This window comes from Pteropus medius, unplaced genomic scaffold, assembly GCF_902729225.1.
Source record: "Pteropus medius unplaced genomic scaffold, Ma_sr-lr_union100, whole genome shotgun sequence".
NCBI lineage: Eukaryota > Metazoa > Chordata > Mammalia > Chiroptera > Pteropodidae > Pteropus > Pteropus medius.
The window spans coordinates 30,869,820-30,889,505 of NW_024347791.1; the positions used below are offsets into that span (position 1 = coordinate 30,869,820).

The window sequence follows — 19,686 nt, forward strand, 5'->3', positions numbered from 1 at the left end:
TTATAATTGTCTCTTTTTCATTAAAGCTGAGAACTATACTTGGGCATTGGGGAAGTACTCTTCTTACTGCTTTTATGTTAGAGCTGTTCATACTGATAAATTTTCTTCACCTAAATATTGTGCAGGCAGTTCCTTGTTTGTATTCTACTCTTTTTTATCATTTCAAGGCTAAAACTGATGAAGATCAATCAATACAACACAATAAAAAATTGTTAGAAAAAGTGATTTTAGGAAACAGAATGCATTTCCCTGCTTTCCAAAGAAGTAGAAGAATAAGATAAAAAAAATCATTGATATTATGCCGGTTTTTCCCATGTATACACCTATGCACAGTGTATGGCTGTTTTTGTATATCTGTGTAGGGTGAATCTATGGTTCATTTACCCAGTTATCCAGCATGGTTAATACAAGTTAACATCATTAGTTTGATCCCTTGGAGTGCACATTTGCATTTCTCTTTTCCAGAGTTATAAATTAATTCTAACTAGTTCTTCTACAGAGTCATTTATCCACTCATTCATTTACAATTAATTAATTTCTTTCAGTTGACACACTCTTGTTGAGGGTCAACCATGAACCAGACTCTATACTATGGTCAGTGTGGACAAAAGATGAAAGCAATATATCCAATCCCTAAAGAGGTTACATTCCGCTCTTAAGGGAAATTAGATGACTTTTACTTCATCAGTGAAAATTCTATCACCTTGATGCAAATGATAATCATTTTAGCTTGTGATTAATGTATTTTTTGGGATGGAAGGGCAGTGTCATTTGGAGAATAGTTGAAAGTAATGTGTTGGAAATCTTCACTGTACTGCACAATATCAATAGACACCTTTAACATAATGACAGTAGACAAAATTCCACTGGTATGAAATATGGAAGAAGAAATATGTTTGCAGTATGTTATCCTCTTTGCTAGGTTCAGGAATTTGGTGACTTTGACCTAATGTTGGGAAAACCACCGAGAGTTTTAAGAAAATAAATGATAGAATTATTTCTGAGTTTTGTAAAGCTAAATGGCAGCAATCTTTGTTGATTAATGGCATGTAAAAGAGCTATTTAAATATTCCATTTGAGATAAGGGGAATCTAAACATTTAAAAAATATATTTGTGGTGAACAATGGCAAATGTGTCAACTATTTAATTCCTGGTAATGGTCAATGTGGTAGAGAGAAGGGGAGGTAGTTGGCTTCAACCCACCCTTCTGCTTGACTTTGTGTGCTCATCTGCTAATTTTTTTTTTCCGGTGCCTCTGGCAACTCTATCCAAATGCCATGTTGATGCATGCTTGACTCCTGGGTGGCCTAGGAGGAAAGCATCAGTTTCTAAGACTTGATAGTTTTGCAAATATATATGTGAGACTCAGTAAACTGAGGACATTAATTAGGATATATTAGATGGATTAATTGCAGTATGTTTCAAAAGGTTTTTCAGGTCAAGGGTGCCAAAGTCAGAGAGAATGTGGCTATTATATCCCTGAAAAGTGAAACTACTTTAATGTCAGAATCTTTGAAGAAATATGCTACAGATGAGGTATTCAGTGGCTGGCAAGAGAACGTCCTGAGCCAGGAGATGTCATATTAGTACTTGGTTCCCTTGCCTTTTTCACACTCCATTTTCTATTCAATGTGGGTGAGTTTAGGATCCCTTACTCTTACTTTTCTTTTTACTGATTTTATTTCTTAGACTTAGTGACCTTGGCTCTACATATAGCATATCTCTGAATAATAGACGTTGACTTGAATAGATCAGAGTCAGAGCTTAAAGCCAACTCTCCATTCATTCCTAGTGCTCAGGTTGTTGACTATAAGATCCAAGAAGGACACCTGCCAACCAAGAAGACTTTATCAGTTCTCTCAGCTTGTCTAAATGTTAGACAAGTTTTTTCTAGTGTCTAGGCCTCTGACTTCCCTTTTCTTAGAACATTTACTTTAGAGAACTAGTTAGAAATTCTTTCCATATCTTTTTGAGATATAAACCTTTTAAAAACTTCTTGCCAGTTTTCCAACCAAGCAGCCTTTCTCAAGATGAAAATAAATGTAATCATGAAGGAAAATAGTGCCTCTGTCTCCAAGTCTCTTTAAGAGAGTAAGAGCTCAATTTAGGCAAGATATTGTTCTCGAATGTGTAAAAGTACCTCCTCTTAGTAGATAAGAGAGGAGTAAAGCCAATTGACAAACACAGATGACCTAATAACTCCCCCACCTCACTCATCTTACTGCCTTCAAGTTTCCTCTAAAAAAAAACTTTCTTTTTTTAACACTTGGAGTGATGGGTCAATGACTCTTTTGCATAACTACAGGCAATCAAAAAGAAACTTAAACCCCTCCATTCTGGACCATGCGTTTTTGGAAATAGCAGAGTTAGCTATAGTCTCTCTCTAGAAGAAGGACAATGAAAGGGCTGGAGACTGAGTGTCTTTTAGACCCAGATTAGGTGAGTTGTTCATGGTGTCCAAGCTCTAATGGCAATTGGGTTTCTGTAGTGTCTGTTCAGATCTATGCAGTGTTTGGGAAGATGGCAGAAAAATCTATGATCCGAAATCTTTGAATGACAGCTTTCCTGAGAAATAAAAAAATAAAAAATAAAATATAAACACAGTAAGGAGGCTGTTGATAACTAGTGGAAAGAAGGCAAAACTGAGAAAAGCTGGGTAAGTAGGGTAGGATGGGTAGCAGAAAGAATTCCATTCAGTGTAAAAAGGCTGAAGTCCTGAGAACTACGTAATTATAAAGGGAAACTTTGCTGGGGCCGGTGGCTGTCTTGGAAAGGATGCCTAGAAAAGATTTAAGAATATTATAAAAACTGGTAATACTTTGGGGGAAGAAAGTTATGGACTTAACTTAGAGAATAAAATTACTTGGAATAAAGCAAGATAGGGGCTGCTCAGAAATGCATCCAGGCTGATTGACTTATATCAAGAGCTGGGATTTATTTGGCTCCTTGTGCAGTAAAAAAGGCAAGCAATCTAATGCATTGATATAAAAACCTGGATTATTGGATTTAAAAGAGTTATGAAGAAATATTTTAACTAGTTTTAGTCATTTTGTTAGGTGGAGGGACCTGTCAAAAGAGGGGCTGGGCTCCTGGCCTGTTTTTGCTCATCTATGTTGTCCTACTTTTAATTAATGTGGGTATTATGAGCACATGGGTACCTGGACCTACTGATTACATACATTCATTGTGACTCTTGTTGGTAGCTTCTCTAATATTTGAATGCATAGCTCAGAACTTTTTGTAAGCTTAGAGATTGTCAAGGTTGTGACAGTAAAATAATGTCACCTTTCGCAAGAGGGAAAATTATTACTCTCTTCATCCAAGCATTATTGGAGGCAAGGCTGGTACTTGGAGACTTACTGTGGATTATTGAGGCTTGTAAAGAAGAAACTGTTGTTCTTATAATGCAGCATTTCATTTCAGTGACTGAACAAATAGCTGTCACCAATGTATTTTATATGTAACCTTGGACATTGCTAATACCCTCTTTTTTATACTCCTTAACTAAAAATCTCCCAAATCAGTTTGTCTTTATTTAACAAGTAACACAGTATGTTTTTACTCTCCCAAGCTTTCCTAGAAAGTGTCATCAGGAATTAGACAGATTCAAGTACAATGTAGACTTCTAGATGAGGTCTAAACATTCCAAGATATTTATGATATTTTGATAGTGGTTCCCACTGCAAAATCTCTTCTCCTTATATAATATGGCATCGAAGTCCAAGTGACTAACTATGAATGGGACCTTCAAGAAGCATAGATCCCAAGGCTCATGCCAGACAACTAACCTTGGGGGCTGACTGTACTCTAGTCCTTATAGACATTTCATGATGTATTAAGTATAATTTGCTGGCTTTTCTGTCTCTCACTGTAAAGAAGGAGATTGTCAATTGTTTGACCTCTTCAAATATTGAAGGAAATGCGTTTTATACTAACTTTACTAAAATCATTATCCCAAGGCATGAGTTTAGTGGCCCAACTTGACTGGCAGGTCATAATCTTGAAAAATGTCCAGATAGCAGTAAGGTAAACCCTATCCTTGGGCTACTAATTACTTTAAATCCCAAATTCCTGATTCCTGTTCCCCAATATTACAGTTGTAATGAGCTTTAGCAAAAACAACCAAAAGTAAAACAAAACATAACAATTAAAAAAAAAAAAAAAACTCCACTGTTATTCAGTAGCTTCTGGGCTTTTGTACTTGAAAACTTTATTCTGAAGTCTAGCAGTAGCTGCTAACCTGTGACTGAACCCTACCGAAGGCAAATTATTCTCAATGAAGGAAGCTTTTATTTTATGACCTTTCCTGTAAAGTGTCTTCACTGAATTATAAATCCCATAAGAAAAGATAAACCTAAAAATTATCTGTTGAAAATTAGCCATGATACCACCAATCAAGAGCTAGCTTTGTTTTCTGAGTGTTAGCAATCATAAATAGGCCACTCAGTACTCATTTCTCACAAGATGACCCAACTATAGCTCTGCTCAAGCTGTTTGCTCACTAGGGGTCTTGTCCACAAAATTTTCCACCTTAAAGAAGGGTATGAATCACTGGTGAAAAATCACCCTTCTCCAAGGTGAGCAAATCCTACAAAATGCCTTAGCCACCTACCAAATACAATGGGAGTAAATTGTTGATAACCCACAGCATTAGTGGTTCTATGCAATGGACTAAATTTTAGTCCTAATCATGGAGCATTCCTGAAATTGACTGAAATAAATATCTACATAGATATATGGTACATGATAAAGAGTCTCTCTTGGACTAAATTCTACTAAGCTTCCCTGAATTTTTCAACTAGATCTCCATTTTTGGACTTCATATTTAGAAACTCTGCATTGTCCCATTTTAGCAAAAATCTTGCAAAGCTGGTTTAGCTCACCAATTGTAATACTTGAAATACTCAGGAGATGAGTGAATGTTGTTGCTACTTACAGTCCCGACCTATTTGTCCTAGTACTTTTGTTTTACTCTGGTCCTTTTCAACTTTGTTTCCTATTTAACACAGATGACTTCTGTTGTAGACTCACAAGTTTAATTCTATATTATCACATTGTTACATGTCAGCAGTATGGGTACGACCTTTATTTCTATAAAAAAACAAATAATTAGTCAATATACCCTGTCTTTAATTTTTCCCCCCATCTACCGCCCTCCTCTCTGCTTTCCCACCCTCTGGTAACCCAATGTACCATGTCTTAATGTAATCTTTGTACAACTTCTATTTTCAAGTGCTTAAATGAGTACTATGTTGCCACAAAAATGTAGTAATATGATTAACCAGTCATTACAAAATTATTTCTACATATTTAAAAATCTTTTCCCTTTTCTTATCACCCTTAATAACTAATCAGGTTCCTCACCCATTACCATCTCCCAGGTATGTCTAATCACTATGGCCTGCCTTCAGTAAGAATCCTATTAGTTGCTTTAACCAATATCCCCCTTACTCCTGATATTTTCTCTTAGTAATTTTCTATGCATCGACCTGCACCCTGCTCCTTAATCATAAATTCCCGCTAGCCAATACTGTATTTGGAATCGAGTTCAATTTTTCTCCCCAGCTACAAGACCTATTGCATGGTTTGTTCACGCATTGCAATAGCTTTCATTGAATAAAGTTTTCCTTACTATAATTTAACTAGTAGAATCACCATAATTGACAGGGATGCCCAATAAAAAAAGTGTTGAAACTCATAGAGGCTACATACTCTAACCTCTCAATTAACTATATCTACAAGGCTAGCGAGGCTGGCTGCCTGTTGTCCTTTAAAAGGTATACACTTTTATATCTATTTTGCCTTGGCGGAGTAACAGTACACCCAGGAGTCATGGAGTAATAAACCAGGAGTACTTGAGGAGGAATATTTTGGCCATCTTCAATGTCTTTAAAATTTGTGTTTGCTTTGCAATGGTGTATAGATGGACAACTTTTGACCTTAGCAAGTGGAAGGATAGTGTATGTTGCCTAGACTGAGTACACCTGGAGAGGCATGAGTTCGGATATTGACTTTGCCTCTTATAGTTGTGCGACTACTTTTTTCTATGTCTGAAAGTTGCTTCTCATAACAAAAGAATGATCTGAGTCTCTGAAGAACTTTTTTTTTTTTAAAGTGGATATTCAGTCTAATTTATAACCAAAGTGGGATGACAGACCTCAATTAGTTAGTCATAGATTCCTCTGACCCAAGGAAGTGTGTGGTGTGTATAGATTTCCTATTTCAGATATGGATAAAAAGGCTGAAATGGTCTTTCACAATTGTTTCAAGCAGTGGCTTGCTATATGTCCCAGTTGTAGGAGACCTCCCAGGCAATTATATAAGAATCACTGTGACCTAGAATCCATGGAAGTTAATAGAAATATGCATATTTAATGAGCCGCCAAGTGCCAGGGGATGGACTAAAGAGAGACAAATTTGAGTGGCTCTGAGGACTATTATCCTCATCTCCCTACTCCCAACTCTTTTTGGTAGCATAGCAAACAGCTAGCACAGCAGTTTTGAATTAGCTCAATAGTAAAACAGCCAGATACCAGAAGATAAGCTCAAAGGTTCTCCAGCTGTGCTCTACCCCAGCATGCCTTCCTACTCAATGGCAAGAGAATGGAGGAGTTATCCACTCTGCTACGTCTCTGCTTGTGAGTTTTCCCAATAAACCCTTTATTTTACATTTATACTTTATAATGCTGTGGTGTGTGTGTGCCTTTGAATGATAAATTTACATAGGACATAAATAGTGTTTCTATCCACAAACTTTTAAGGCCCAGATGGGGAGTAGAAGGATCTATTCCAAAGAGGAAACAAAAGATTTGTAAACATTATTTCAAATAGATGTGGATAAATTAAAATCTATAAATATGTAATGAATTAGAAGGTTTCAAATGTAATATATAAATACATTGTAATAGACCTTACTCCTGAAGACAAAGGAAAATATTACAAAGCCTTTAGTGCATATAGATAACTCTGCTTTTCTTACCATTAGATTATGTCTGTAAAATCTAAATATGAAGTACAATAAATCACAATGCACAGAATTTCAGCTTGGTGAACAATGTTTCAAATAAAAGTGATCCAAAATGCTGGGAAGGAAAGCACATGTGTTTTCTTTTCAATGGGATTTCCATAAAGATGGTATACTTACTATAGATCATCCGAGCTCATACCAACTACAAATCTCATTTTATATGGTTATTGTGAGACCAACGATGAAACTGGCGTTTCTGTATGGCACTGGGTGGAACATTTGTGACTTCAATGCAATTCTGTGTTTTATGAAACAGTTTTATTTTTTTTTTGTTTTGGGAGGTCAGCAATCATGGTTAATAAAGAATAGATTGTGTTGATCCTGCACTTTTGCGTATCCTGGTATGTTTGGAAACATGAACTACAAGAGAGCAGTTGTAGAGGAATTCTGTCTTCTGTATTCTGTAGTACAGGCAGAGAGAGTTAGTGGAATTAAAAAATGGAATGTGGAATGATTCCCTGAGAAAAGAGAGTATCTTGGAAGTTACTAGCAGCTGAATTCATAGTCAGGTAAAGAACTCAAAGTCTTAGCGACAGTTATGACAGGCATAGCTGCTATTCACTTTAGACACTTTGAAAGAACTGAAATGATAATACTCGTCACTATTGGACTTATTAAAAATACATTGGGAGAAAAATTATTACTTCTAATATGGAAAATCAGAAATAGTTCCAGATAATGTAATTCATGAATCTTTAGGAAGAAACAGAATAAAGATAGCTAGAGTTTATTTTAGTGAAAAAAAAAAAATCTAACACTTCTTCAATCTTATGAAAATTACTAAAAATTTTAGTGGCATAACTTCAGAAATGATTAATGGTAGGGCTCAGAGGGCCAATGACCATTGTCCTTTAACGGAAACAGAATTGAACCTGAGGCAAAGTAAAGGTTTAAATATGATGATGAACTTTGTTAATTGTTAAAGATTGGGCCAACCTTTTTCATCAGAAAGTCATGAAATTCCTTCCACTTGACAAGGCACTAATAATATTCTTGTTTAATTTTCATGAATGGTATACCTGTGCATGTTCTGTAAATTATAGTTATAATCTGGATGGATAACTTAGGTCCTCACAAATAAAGCACTTACATTTTTGTCATATTATTTGGAAATATTTTCAAATTATAAGGAGACAGTCCCAGTAAAATATAAAGAATACTATACAAAAATCAAAACTTTTTTGAATATTATTGAAACTTATCCATTGATTAGGTTACTAGGTAATAGCATTATATTTCTATAAGCTATTGCTAAAGACTTTTTACTTTTGTGAGTGGATTAAGTTTTTTAATTTATATACAATGAAATTCACACATCTTGGTATACAATTCTATGAATATGGACAAATGCACACAATTGTGTATTGCCAACACAATCAAGATACAGAACAGATCTATCACTCCAAAGAAGTTCCTCACGCTGAACTTTTGTAAACACACCTTTCCCCCATCTCCCAACTCAATCCTAATATATATACACATATACATATATATGTATATGTATATGTATATATATAGTTTTATATATTTTGTATATATTTTATTATATATTGTTTATATATATATGTTAAGTAGAGTACAATATCACAGTTAAGAAATTAATGTAATCTATTGACCTTATTCAGATTTTACCAGTTTTATGTGTGTGTGTGTGTGTGTGTTTGTGTGTGTGTATTTAGTTCTATGGAATTTTATCACATGTATAGATCTGACTACCATAATATTCAAGATACAGAACAAGTCTATCAGAAAGATTTGTCATCTACCTCTTTTACAATCACAGCCACCTTCTTCAATCCCCCATCTACCTGTTTTCTAACTTCTATCAATCACTAATCTGTTCTTCATTTCTATAAATTGTCATTTAAAAAAATGTTACAAAAGTGGAATCATACAGTGTGTGACTTTTTGAGGCTGTCTTTTTCACCCAGTATAATTCTCTTGAGTTCCATCTAGGCATTTATCATTACCATTTTTCCTTTTTATTACTGATTAGTATTCTTGGTTAAGATGTACCACAGTTTAACTATTTGTCCATTGAAAGGTATTTGGGTTGCTTTTGATTTGGGCAATTATGAATAAAGTTATTATGAATATTTATGTACAAGGTTTTGTTTTAATTTCTCTGGAATAATTACTCAAGAGTGTAAAAGCTGAGTTGTATGGTAAGCATAAGTTTAGTTTTGTAATATTGCTTTCCATAGACATTGAACCATTTTATATTCCTTCCAGCAATGTATGAGTGATTCATTTCTCTTGAAGTTTTATGTTTCTCTGCTGCTATAACCAGTTAATATTAGCTGACTTTAGAGCAGGTCAAGGAAATAAATAAATAACATAACATAACTTAAAACAAAACAACAAAACAAAACAACAACAATAAACCCACCAAGGATTCCTCTTGCATTCTCCAGATGAAGAATTTCCTTCCCCACTCCTATTGCTTTAAAAATAAAGTTTCTCTGGGAGATTTTCCTTTTCAATGCCCTCTGTGTAGTTATGGGGCTCAGCTTGCTCTCAGATCAAACATGGAGATAAAGGAGAAAAAAAAACTCTATTAACTCATCACTATGCTGCACTTCTTTCAAGTTTTGATATCCCTCCTCAATCTGTCTGTTATTATTATTATTTTTTAGAGTTTTTATGCCATTTCTCTTTGTATTCTGTCCAGAGTTTTAGTTATTAGCATTGTGTACTATAGGCTATTGTGACCTTACTTCATCTTGGACATTACTGGAATAATTTCACACAACTTTATGAATTGTCAAACTGTCAGTACATTTTCAAATATGTTACTGCTCCAGTATTCCCTTCCCCCCATCCCCTCCTGATCTCTTAGATTTCTCTCTCTCTCTCTCTCACTTTTTTAGCCAGCTGGGGAAGATATTTGTAAGTGTTCTAAAGTGAACAATGGCTGAGTGATAAAAGTCATCTAGCTGATGATCTTATAAATGAGACTACAACTTTTGAAAGTGAAGATAATGAATAATGTGAGATGTAGGATATGCCTTGAAACCAGGGCATATTTGGAATTCTTTAAATATGACTCCCATTGCAGTACTTAATAGCTTTACATTCTTCAATGGCAGATGATTAAGTAAAAGACTATAGAGGAAATTCTTTTATATATATAAAAAAATGGTAAATTCGGTTTCTATTTTTGTTTCTTCTGGTGCTCTTCCATTTAGCTTATCTTGGAGTGGAGAAAACCACTGCAATTTCAAAGGCATGAGCTTAATCCATGATATATTAAGGTGTCCAGATTCCTTCTGGGATTCTAGTCTTTCCCTAGAGAGATAATTAACCTCTGAAAGTAGTCACTTATGCAGTTTCATTTGGTGGCTTATTTTAAGAATTGATTTATCTCATTTACCTTTCTGACTAATCACTTCAGGCTGGAGCCATGATTGGTAAGGATATAGAATAAAAGGTGACCCTCGCTGAGACATTTCAGCAATCGGAAACCCTAAGTAGTGCATTCCAGTATTCAATATTTAAGCTGTATGGTATCTTTTTAAATAATAATTCTAAGATACTTTTTTCTTTTCTGGTGTACTGGAAAGTGCATAAGGCTTCAACTCATGAAGTCCTAAGGATTAACTTTGCAACCACATCTACCATTTGCTGAATAAATTGCATTCAATAGTTTGTTATTATGAGCCATTTTTTTTTTTGTCAAGATGTGGTTAATAATATTAATCACAAAGGACTTTGTTCTGAGTTCTAAATTATATATATATATATATATATATATATATATATATATATATATATATATAATTTAGATATATATACCCAAACAAAGTGGTAAACAGAGGCAAGCTCATATTACCAGAATTTGAGTTTATTTGGGAATAGCAGAGAAATTACAATTTTGGAAACTCATGCTCTAGTCAGCTTCAGGTGAGTCTATTGAGGGTTTGGGGCAGGCTTTATTTATGGACAAGGAGAATCAAGTGAGGGAAGTCTAGCCAGAATCTAAGCAGTAAATTCACTGGCTTGAGGAGGGGGAGAGATTCATGGTGGATATTCATTGGTCAGGAGATAAGTCTCAGTCTTCTGTAAATCAGGCAATTTGGAGAAATTAATCTCTCAATTAAGTTCTGTTCTTCTGAGGGCACATGTATGAGAGTCTCCATTTTGTATCCTCTGTTTCCATTTTATATTGCAATTCTTTCACAGTATGTATAGATGATGTATTATACATGTGATGTACTATAAATATATGCTCATATACAAATATTTAGCTTAACATTTAAACATATATTTAAGTGCTTTGTAAGATTTTAAACAACACACAAAATAAAAGAATATTATTTTTCTGTAAATAATTTATGTCTGAAGCACAATTATTTCTTTCTCAGTGGGAAAGGGAGGCTAAGAAATATTAGTAAATTCTCTGGAGTGGTTATTGGAATATTTACAATTTTCTATATTATATTTCTACCAGTAATATCTCTAGGTGATTACAGAAACTGAGGCTTCTCTCTGTTCCAGTTTATAGTTATATTTTGCAGTCTCTCTTTGAGGTTCTGAGTCTTTGTATTCACCATTCTAGAATCTACATATAAATTGCTGTGTACTGTCAATTTTACTATAATCAAATACATTTGAAAGCCAAACATCATGATGTTTAAAAAGGGACAGAGAACAATTATATTTGACAAACAATTTTTACATGACCTGAAAATGTCTTAGGATTAAACGTGATCCTTTTTATACTCTGATTTGCTTGGAAGTGTTTGTTTAGTTGAAACTTATGGAATCATATCACTTTACAGGCTGATTGAAAAAGTTGGAAAAGTCTCAATAAAGATTTTGAATTTCGCTTCTTTGTTCATTGAGATGAGAGTTCCCAACAGAGGAATCTTTATATTGAACATGTTAAGAGTTGTTACGAATAACATTATAATCATTTATGCAATTTTTATGAATACCCAGGAGATGATAATACTTTCCAGTTTTGGAAGAAGTATAGATTTATTGCTAAAACACTTAACATAACTATAATAATATGTTGAAAATAGAAAGTAGTTATCTTTTTGTTACATTTAGTATAAACAGAAGTATTAATTTTTTTCCTTACAGTTTAAAACTAAGGCTGTGGAAATTTTTGTGTCATTCACAGGGCAAATAAAATAAGTAATTAACACTGAAAAGTAGTGCCTTAGCATCTAAAAATTTTCCTAAATATGAATTTCACTTGACCATATTTTTAAAAATCTTAATTATCTGGATATTCATTTTTTCAATGAACACGTAAACTGATGGAAAGTTTAAAGAACAAATACTAAATGCTAGTAAGTTAATATAATTTGAATTGTGTAATATTTCTCATTTATCTCCTTGATTGCTGTTTTAGGAAGTTCCCTTAATAGCCCACCAACCTACCACTCCAGCTTCATTTTTTTTCCAAAGAGAATTTGTTAGAATTTAAATCTTTAAAGTTTTTAAGAATAATTCAGAAAATTAAAGTTATTTTGGCAGATTGGTTCTCAAAATAAAACACATAAAAGAAGCACTATTTCTAAAAAGAATTGGAGCAGATTTGATGTTCTCTTCCTGAGAATAAATAACTTATGGAGACAGGGCAGTACCTTCAAAGCCTCTGTTTTTTTTTTTTTTTTTTTTAACGATGGTCCCATAACATAACCACCTCCATTCTTTCAAGTGAAAGATTTTACCAGGTTTAAATTAATTCATAAATGCTCTTGGAGAATAGTAAAAAGGCTGCCTCTCACCCCTGGAAGGGAAAAAGAAAAACATTGTTTTCCTCCCAAGCTGAGAGAAGATGAAGGATAGGCTCTTAAATCCCTAAGTAGAGTTCATTGTTTGATTTTATAAACCCAGTAGGTAAGGGTAACGTCATTGCTATAACCCATACACACACACACACACACACACACACACACACACACACAATTATTTTTTTGGCTGATTTCTTGTGAGAAGTCATCAAACAGGAGATGTCTTTGGCTAGTATTGTTATTTCCTTATTTTTTGGCTAAAAATAATAGATCAAAGTTAGCAACAAAATTAGTGGCAAAATAACATGATATATATAGGTAATGTACCCCATAGTTAAGAGTGTAGGCATGAAGTCATTGTTCCTTAATTCAAATCTTGTTTCTATAATTAACTAGCTTTGTGACTTTGAACACCCTACTTAAATTCTTTCTTTTCTCTTTCACAAAAAAAGGCATAATAACAACGTATAACTTATAAGGTTTTTTTCAAGAGAAAGCTATGACTAAACGTGTAAAATACTGGTATGTATTTAGCTTTCCATAGATTTTAGATGTTTTTATTATGATCATCACTATTTTAATAATCATCAGATCATCATTATTACCAGCATAATCATTATTATATTATGAATTTCTGTTTTATTGGATTATATTAACCTTTTATCTGAAAGTATCACTTTTGTTCCTATATTTAGTCAGGGAAAGTGCATGTATTTGTGTATTGTGTTTGGATAATTAGTAGTTTGTTCTTTAGATTCTCAAAAGGCTGAATAAAAGAGTAAATTAATATATCATATTGAGCAATACATATACATTTATATATTAATTATTAGAATTGTATGTTCCAAAAATCACTCAAAATGCCTTTAAAACATTAAATTAAAAAAAATTTAAGTTTAAACATTTTGTAAGAGGTTCTTAGATATTTTAAGCATCTATTTTAAATCTAGTAGTCCAGCTCATTACATAAAATTTACTGTATATTTAAAGTAAAATGAAAATTTGCAACTAGTCAACTGAGAAATTGAAAGGGAATAAAAAAAATTAAAATTTTTCATTTATAGTTGGCATACAATGTTATGTCAGTTTCAGGTGTATGACATTGTGATTAGACACTTATATAACTTATAAAGTAATCACACCAATAAATTTAGTACCCATCTTACACTATCTGTAGTTCTTATTCCAACCTCCCTCCTTGTTTCGTAGGACACTGATTTTCTTTAATTTTAAGTTTGTGAACTTGAAAATTAGTTTTCATGATTATTCTGACTTACTTGATTAATCTTGATATATCCTTAATTCTTTTGAAAAGGTGTGGGACCCAATTTGTACTTTTCATTCTTTGCCAAAGACTGAACCATACATATATTATTTTCATTATTCATGATGAAACCAGGCAGAGATAAAACCACTGGACACTAGTTTTATCACATCATTCTTTGCATTTATTGTATATCCTGCCCTCTTAGAATTGGTGCTCTCTACTCTCTCAGATTTGGTGCTCTCTAATCCTTAAGCATCTCTTGTCAATTAAGCTATGCAGAAGTCATCTTGCTTGTCCCTATATTTTTTTCAGGGTAGAATTCAGAACTTAATGTAATGTTTGATTTTTTTGTATGTGTCCCCTGTATTTTCTTAGAACATTGCTGTTTATTTTGCAAGCAAGGGGTCTTGACTTAGCACCATCGATTACTAAAGCCATCTCTGGTCATCACTGTTTGACACCATGCCTGATCTTTTGAAAAATTGTTTGATAGTGGATCTTTTCTCTGTTGCATCTTGTTCAGAATAGTTCAGACAATCATCTGAAATAAAAATAGTATGAAGGACAAAAGAATTATTTTCTTTTGTTAAATCCCAAATGCTGTTGTTATTCTGCTCAGATGCCCTTGGATTCATTCTTAACTGTCCTCTCCTTCATCACCCCTCTCCTTGCTTTGGTGTGCTTTTTCATCCTCTACAGAGGTCAGCCCTCAGTTTATCAGATCTACTTTGCTCATATGTGCAGAGACCAAAACTCTCCTGGAAGGGGAGTTTCCTCTAGCAGTCCCTTAGCCAATGACTAACCCTATGAAAGTATGAGAACCCACCTCCTTCACTCAGATTGGGACAATTCTGAAACGTAATACTCCAGAGTTCTGCAGTAGTGAGCTGAAGGTATCCTCTGGGACATTGTATGCAGTTGCAGCCTTGGGCACCTTTTTCTTTTCTCTGTCATATGTTCCCCACTTCCCCACCAACTTCCCTTAGTGATCTCTCCTGAGATTATTTTCTTAATACAGTACTAGCAAAAAAATCCTCTTCTTAAGGTCTGCTTCCAAGGAGCCTTACCTAAGACAAACTATAAGCACATGACTCGCTTCCAGCCATGTCCACAATACATTTCTAAAGAGAATTCAGAATAGTTTTTACAACTGAATAAGTGTTTGCACTACTATTATTTTAGATCAATACCTTCTTAAAACCATGATTGGTATTATACAAACTAAGAATAAGTCTAGTGATTCTCTTCTGACTATAATCGATGAATTTATATTCTCGGGAAAAAAAGTTAGCCTGATTGCAACTCTTGTAGTTTGCTTATTCTTTGATAGTGCAGTTATGCTTCCCACTTTGAGGAACAGGAAATCTTATTTCTGAAATGTTAGAAACAATACATGAATTGTTAACTTTTATGTATTTTTTGATATGATAATTTTTGGATACGATAATAGTTGACTGTTAGTCAAAACAGATCAAAATGACATTACAGCATTTGTTGTTTATCATGTACCATAGTAATACAAATATTTAGAACTGGAGTCTGTGCACAGAAAGCAGCCAGCTGGAGGCAGAGAAACTTGCAGACTAAGCTGACCGATAGTGGTCCACTGTGGTCCAGAGAGTGACTGCCACGGGCATCCTGTATACCCAAGGAATGTGAGCTGTAACATAAGGAAACTCCTTCTCCTGGAAAAGCTTTCTTCTCTTTTGGTCTTTCAGCGTCCCTTCAACTCCCTCTATCGTCAAAGCCTGACATTGTACTAACTGGCACATGAGAGATGCAAAATAAATGTTCAACTCAGGGCTTAATTTTGCTTTCAGAGTTGTTAAAATCCATTCTCCTAGTCACATAAGAAGTGGGAATCTGTGGAATACAAATCAGTGATACTCTTTGTTTGATTTAATGAAAGGACTATTTTGAAATTCTTTTCTCTTTTTATCTTTGGTGGAGTCATAAAGCTAAATGTGATATTGTATATCTATCACACAGTAGCAACTTCTCATTTTACAGATGAAACGTTTAAGAGTTAATGACTTGACAAAGGTCACAGGGCTTTCTTGTGACAGAATCCATGCATGCAAGAAAATCTAGGCATGCAAGTATCCAGACATGCAAACTCTTTCTGTGAAGAAAGAAGGTGGAGGCACAAGTATGGTATTAGTTGGCTATCGCTGTACAAGTCACCTTAATATTTAGTTACTTGAAACAGTAAGCATATAGTTAGATCATGATGTTATAGTTTGTCAGCTTAGGTATGGCTTAGCTAGGTAGTTCTGGTTGTGACTGGACTCTGTCACTCATCTGTGTTCTTCTCTGGATTGGTAGAGAGCTTTATTGAAATCAGTTGGGCTACCTCATCTGTGGGCCTCAGCTTCGACAATTACACTGACTTGAGACTATAATTCTGCCTACCACAGATGGTTAGAGGTCCAACATTTTCTGTGAAATGTTGTTATTTCCCCACTCCCCATCCCTGGCAACCAGGGCATGTTGCTTATCTTGTCTAGTTTCATAGTTGAGAAAAAAAAAAAGATTTGAAATATAGGAACAATATAGATAGAACACACTGGAGTTGGAAGAGGTCACAGATGCTGTAAGTGCACTCCGCATGTCATCTGCAAACAGAACAAAGGAGAACCAAAGTCTATTTTGTGAAGGTGGCCTCAGGTGCAAAAAAGTTAGTTTAAAATATTTGTTTCTGGAAAATGCATATGAAACAAGAACTGGGAAAAGCTTTATAACTGTTCATAAAAATGGTACAAGTAAATATAGGAAGTAGAAACAAGGGAAATCTTAGAGGGATGTGAATGTGGGGAAGTGACAGGATGTAGCATGAAGAGGCTTTTTTTGAGGGTGAGTGATGGAGAAGCTGTTCAAGAATGACACTGAGTTTGTGGGCCTGGAAGGAAATGTCCCCCAGGTAACTGAGAATCTTGATAGGTATAATTAATAGGGCAAAAAGTTAACAATATGAATATCTGGATCTCTCATTCACCAACTTATTATATTTTAATTTGTTTTCTTTCAAGTTTTTCAATGTTTATCTGTAGTTGTGCAGCTGAAGATATAGAGTTTTCTTTATACAACCTTCCTGACATACATTTTCTTTCATTTTCACCTGTGGCTTAAGCATTGGTTTTGGTGGCACTCAAGTGAGTGACTGTTCCTTCTCAGCAATTTGTGAACTGGAATGAATGGTTTGTAGGAAGTGTGAAATCTTTTTTATACCAATAGCTGTATTTTACCTTATATATGTTTACCTGTGGAATACCTTTTAATTTTTCTAACTATGTGCATAATTTTCCAATTATGTGCTGTTCCTACCCTGGTATAGGAATAGCAAACACTTGCCAAGAGAAAGGCAAGCATGTTTGATACTGTTGTTTGAGAACAAATAAAACCTAAGTATTGAGAAAAGGAAAACTTGGAATTTGATTAAGAAGTGGGAGGGTTTAAGTGACACTCTAGTGCCTTGGGCTAGAGTTTCGAAAAGTTGGCATGGGAATTGAATCCCCCAGTGCTCAGGCTTATGAAAGAAGACAAGAATAAAACTATTTTTATCCTCTAGGCAACAGCCTTTCTCTGCCAAATTTCCCAAGACTCATACAATGTGAGCATCCATCCCAAAATGATTAATGCAAATTTAGTAATTGTGCATATGGATCATTTCTCTGTCACCCATTTTATCCATAAAATGTGCCTTTCTCTCTATGTATGCATTGCTCATGTTTTGTGCCATTCACCTGTTGCTGGGGGCATAGAACAAATTACCTCTTTGTGTGAGGCTCTGGGAAAAAGAAATTATCACATTTGTGGCTGGCACCCACTACTAAGCCAAGCATGTAATTATTTGAATCAGAATGATTGTAGTTACAGAGTTAGATTTATCTTGGATATCAGAAGGATAGCATATGAGGTCTGATCCACAGCTGGACAATTTTCCGAGAGGGAGCTAGGTGGGAGGATATAGGCCTCTGTTAAAGAAGATAAATTTTTGGCAGCAAAGGCACGTTTCTGTCGAAGCCAATGAGACCTCAGGAGTTCTGGCTTTTGTAAAATTTTAAGTGAAGTGAGTACAAGTGCAAGGTTTTGAGTTGAAGATCCTGGGGAAGTTAATCAGAAAAAAGAAGTATTGTGTTGCCATACTCACAGTGTGAACTCCCCCAAAGCACTTCACACAAGACCCTCAAACTTAATCAACCAACATGGCTCAGGAGTAAACTAGAAAGCCCCACATGCTTGTGATATCCCTTTCAAGTTTCCAGGAAGCATTGATGCCTGCCTAATAGGGCCTGTCTGGAAACTACTAGCTCCTATTCAGAGGGCACAAATCATTCCGAGGCTGTGTTCAGTCAAGGCTTTAAACTGACAGTGTAAGGTAGACTAGCCATAGTAAGGTATGCGCCTCCTCCAAGAAGCCGTTTGCTGGTTAAACATCCCACTGCTTGCTGACACTCCCATTTACTAACCCAAGAGGCTATATATTAACAATACACTCTACTGCTATGTTATAAAAGAGCGTCTACTGAATTTCTCTTGTACACCACAGGCTGTCAAGCAGATTTCCTGAAAAAAACATGATCTTTTAAGTGCCAGTAAATGGTGGTGAATTAAAAACAAACACTTATAAGTAACACATGGCTACTTATAAGTGCCACCAAAGGATGTTAGTCATAGAGAATACAGTGACCTAAATGCATCTTTTTCTCAAACATTTGGCAGCTACACTTTTTGAAAAGCAGTTGATTTGAAACTTCATTTTTAAGGAAGTTTGACAATCTCTTCTTCTTACTTTAAAATAAATTGATAAAATAATAATAATAGTTACAACAAAATACAACATACAAAAATAGAAGATTTCTGCTGATAGGATTAAATGGGAAAATTCCCAAAGGCATTAAAATGGACCAAAAACAAAAATTACTAAGTGTCCTGGGTAGCGTACCTTTCCTGGTTTTCTGATTCTATTTGGTCTTGCTCCTTTTATCTTCTTTGAGCTATTTAGTAATGCAAATAATTCTTGTCCATAAAAATAAAAATTTGTCCAGTAAGATGCAGCTGATTATTTCCCTATGGATATTCATCAGATTCACATTTATTTGCACATTTATTTCAGCATTTGTGATTGCCTTTTATATATGCGAGTTGTTTGAATTCTCCTTTGAACCAGTTGTAACATCCTACTGGTTCACTCATTAATTAATGAGTTAAATAAAATATTTGACAGATATTTATTTTATATTTCTATGTGAGTTATATTATTAACTTTATCCTTTATTAGCATTAATTTAGGGGATTCTTTCTTTTAATAAATTAATACCGAGGAGACTTATGTGATTTAAAATACTGTTCTCCAAAAAAACAATAGTTACTCCATCTCATGGGAGAAAATGAACAAAAAATAACTTTGGAGACCAACTTGAAAATAACATATGTGCATCAATGGAACAAAATTATCAATGTGCCTTTAATATAAAAATATATATCGCAATTGTCTTATGTTTGGCATTAGCTTGATTTTAACACTTACTCAAATGATCATTCAATTAAAAAAACCTACCTTATTTTTTCTTTTGTTGTTTGTTGGGTTTTTTTTTTTTTTAAACTTGTTTAAAAAATATCTGTGCTGAATCTCTTTCAGTCA

General features: G+C 34.3%; 1 long non-coding RNA gene across 1 annotated transcript in view; it reads left to right on the top strand.

Moving 5' to 3' along the window:
- Window positions 1–6,470: 6,470 nt before the first annotated feature.
- LOC120615100 (uncharacterized) overlaps window positions 6,471–19,686 on the top strand; it is an 85,692-nt gene continuing 72,476 nt past the window's right edge. The window contains exon 1 of the long non-coding RNA XR_005656195.1: window positions 6,471–6,639. This is a non-coding gene — a long non-coding RNA (uncharacterized LOC120615100). The remainder of the gene's footprint in view (window positions 6,640–19,686) is intronic.